The sequence below is a fragment of the Erithacus rubecula genome (assembly GCF_903797595.1).
Source record: "Erithacus rubecula genome assembly, chromosome: 3".
Classification (NCBI taxonomy): Eukaryota; Metazoa; Chordata; class Aves; order Passeriformes; family Muscicapidae; genus Erithacus; species Erithacus rubecula.
The window spans coordinates 93,986,588-93,990,913 of NC_136689.1; positions in this window are offsets into that span (position 1 = coordinate 93,986,588).

The window sequence follows — 4,326 nt, forward strand, 5'->3', positions numbered from 1 at the left end:
CACAGGGAGAGCTGCCATCTCTGGCTGCTGGGGTCCATACACCAGAGGATTGATTGGGGGGACGTGAGGGTTGGTGCCATGGTACAGATCACAGCATGATGCAGAAGGATCACTGAATCTGACTTTCAATGAACTTAAGGAAAAACTTAGAGTTACTCAGAGATCGAAAATAAGGAAATCTGCAATGTAAATTTTAGTAAATTTTTGTGACTTCTCTTAATAATTTTCTGCCTTCATCTCTTTATCATCAGTGTGACTGATGATATCAGCTGCTATTTACCAACAAAAATGCTAGAATTGAGATTCTTTGGTTCTTTCAGTGCTAGCAACTAAGCTCAGTCTATTGGCTGTTGTGGTCACAGAGTTAGGACTGAAGACCTTATTTATGTAATACTTACACTAAGACAATCCTCAGTCATGTGTGGGATTGTTAGAGTTATCTTAGTTTCTCTACAGTCAAGCACCTCAGCTTTTGCTCTTTTAATTCTGAGGGACATCACAGAAAATTGATGTACAAATTTTCTGGTCAAATAGAAACAGAATGTATTCCCAAGGCAAAGGAGTAGATGAATGTGCCTGAAATAACTAAAAAAGGGGTGGATAGATCTTGGATCAGATTCCTAGAACTAACAGACTTAATTCACTGTAAAAACTATACACGTCCTGAATTGCTCCTGAGATGGTGGCTGGGAGCATATTGACACTAACATATAATTTACTAGATTAGCCACTGGCAACTTTCATTGTCTCAGGAATGAAGGACGGCATCAGGAGCAGGTTATAAGCCAAAATAACCTTTGAGGTAAAGATGATTAAAGGCCTGGAGCACTTCTGTGGAGACATGCTGAGAGTTGGGGTTGTTAGCTTGGAGAAGGCTCCAGTGGGGCTTCAAAACACCTTCCAATACCTTCAGTACCAGATACCTTCAGTATCTTGAAGGTCTGAAGGGGATCTACAAGAGAGAAGGTACAGAGAATTTCTACAGGGGCACAGAGTGACAGGACAAGGGGAGTAGCTTTAAACTGAAAGAGGGCAGGTTTAGATTAGATTTTGGGAAGGAATTCTTTACTGTGGCAGTGGTGAGACAATGGAACAGGTTGCCCAGAGAAGTTGTGGATGCTCCATCCCTGGCAGTGCTCAAGGCCAGGTTGGATGGGGAGCGTGAGCAACCCATTCCAATGAAAGCTGTCTCTGACCAGAGCAGGGGGGTTGGAATTAGATGGTATTGAAGGCCCCTTCCAACCCAAACCATTCTGTGATTCTATATCTGTTCTGGTGAGTCATAGCAAGCTCACAGACCACAGGTTTAGCTTGTTCATAGGTATCATCATTCAAAGATATGCTTCCCATATGCTTCATTTTAAGTTACCCTTTTTATTGCATTGCCTTTGGTCTTCCTGGGACTGGGAACCTTCCCACAGGAAAATCTCCTTTAATATGGTGTCATGGACATGTTATCCACTATATAATAATAAAAATGTGCACAAAGAATTTTAATTTACTAAGTATTTTATTTATGCAAATATGTACCGAAATCAACCTAGATGTTTTGTTTACGATGTTAATGAAACTTAGGAAATTATTTGAAAGAGATTATTTCTCTTACAGCAAAAGTTCACACATTTCAGTAAAACTAAGTCCACATTGTATAATTTAGACACATATAAATCCTTTTCCATGCCCTTCATACAGAGAGGGAAGAGTGAACAAACAGACTGAAAAACCCTGCAACAGCAAGATTCCTCTGCAAATCCCCCTTCAAGGCAAGGCCACAAGGCAAAGCCTGCCTCTTTGTTGAAATTCCCCATCTGTAAGGTTCAAAAAAATAGGACAGCAGGACCATTAAATCATCCTACACAATATGGATTGGAAGAAGTCTTTGAATCCTTGTATATTCAATTTCCAATGTTTCATTGTTTGCTAATTTCCCTATAATTCCCACTTTTTCCTGCAATATCTCCCAGGATTTCAACAGTATTGTTTGTGCTTTTTGCTTCTTACCCTCCACTGTTATTTTCTTTTCATATCATATCTCCTGTTCAGTTCATATACCAAATCATCCTTTTTCTACATGAAATTCTCCACTGACATTAATAATCTATTAAGAATAATACATTAATCCTGCATTTTCTTCAAACAAAATGTCCATTGTATAAATAATAAAAACACAAAAACCTCTTGACATTTCTCTGGATGTCATCTATCATTATCCATCTTATTTGGTTTGCATGTTACATGCTTTTCCCATGATACTTTTACTTGGCTGCAGTCCAAGAACTACCTCTTATACAGATTTTACACAGTAAAGCTTCAGCAAAAACTGTATAAATAAATATAGCATAGAGTTGTCTATGTGACTGTAAATTTAGTTACAAAGAAGTAAATACACAGCAACTCCTTCAATTTCAAGATAAAATAGCTCAAGAAACATACGGGCTGATTTTTTCAGGGGACAAGTTTGGCTCACTAAATGCAGAATTTAGAACCATCATATTCCATTACCTGCAAAAAGAATAAAACTCAGAGCTGTGAAAAACAGGACCTAGAGGGTGCACAAAGAGCTTCATTCAAATCTCTACAAAGCTACAGAAAATGTTTATTTCCCTTTAAAAGTTATTTAAAGCCAGTCATGAACTGTCTGAGTAAGAGAACAGGATTATAGTAATTTAACAGTTACTTGGCCATGGCCATTTTCCCCCGTATGGATTTTCTACTAACGGATTGATGGAGTAAATTGTTTTCATTGTCCCAGTCTAGACAGCAGTTAGATTAGGATCAAAAAGATGCCATCTCTCATTTGGTCAGGCATAACAGTGGTATACAGAAGGTGAAATGCTGTGGAATTCTGAATGCTCTGCATTCAGTGAATAATTGTCACCGTTTATTCAATACAGATGCCAGGAACTTGTTAGTTCTCCCGCCATTGGAGGTTGAAGGGGTAAAAAAAAAAAAAAAAACCCCAAAAAATCTGAAATAGTCTTAATATTGCATAATCCTTCAGTAAAATGTGAGAAGGAAAAAATTTGTCTACCATAGGCCAGAGTCAGATATTTTAGAATTCCAACCTGAGCTGTTGCATATACTCTCAGGACTTGACCTATTTCTCAGCCTATATTATGGAAGTTGGCTTTTGCCAACTGGACAATTCTGGGGATTATTTGGCGAAACCAACAGATTATCTACAAAGCATTAAGTGAACAGCACATCTTCACCAGACCAGCTATGGCCCAGTGTGGAAGGTAATGAGTAGCCAAGAGAACACGTATGTACATCCATGGAAGTACAAGCACATGTGTGCACACACACAGAGCAGCCCAAAAATGAAGCATCTTCAGTGCCTGCTGCTTGTAGATATTATGCAAAGATAACAGGCAGAGATAACAAAAAGGCTTAAACACTTAATTCAGAGGAAGTGTATGGCCCCTGGATGAATCTGTCCTTTTCCAAGATCTCAAACATTTGCATGTACAGCTGAAGAACAGAATTCTAATATAGGGAGAAAGAATAAGAGTTCACACTACAGGAATCAAAACTGGAACGGGACGGATGAATCACAGTGGTTGAGGTTGGGAGGGAGCTCTGAAGCCCTTTGGTCCAAAGGCTGTGCTCAGGCAGGGCCATTTGGAGCCGGCTGTTCGGCTGATGGTCCCCCTGGGACCATCCCAGGGGCCGAGGAGTCTCTCTGAGGTGGGAGACTGGCGGCCAGCACTGCAGCCACCTCGCACTCAACAATGGTTTTCTCACCTTCTGAGACAATCTCCTGTGTTGCACTTCATGCCCGTTTCCCTTTGTCCTGTCACTGAGCACCACTGCTAAGAGCCCAGCTTTGGTCTATTTGAAACCGCTTTCTGAAATTTACACACATTAATAAGGTTCCCCTGAGCCATGTTTTTTCCAGGACTGAACAATCCCAGGACTGCTTTAATTGAGACTCTTAAACAAGGACTACTCGCCCTAAGAGGACGTGCAGTTGACACAAAAATCACCGCAGCTGAAGACAGAAAGCCTGTGATAGGTATGAACGAGCGAGGGAACGGCACGGCCATTGAGGGGATCGCGTTCCGTGCCCGGGCTGAAGGAAAGCTGCTGGCACAGCAGCAGGGCAGGGGGTGAGCTGAACCCACGGCACAGTGCAGGCAGCAGGACAGCCGGCACACCTGTTCCCGCTGGAGGCTTGTTCTTCCAAAGAAGCAGAGCACTGACTAACTGAACGAGAGCCTCCCCGCCGGGCATGACAGACTCTGAACACCCACACCCGCAGCCCGCCCGCCCCCGGCAATACCGACACCCCCGGCACCCCGGACCCGCCCCGCGCCCGCTCCGCGC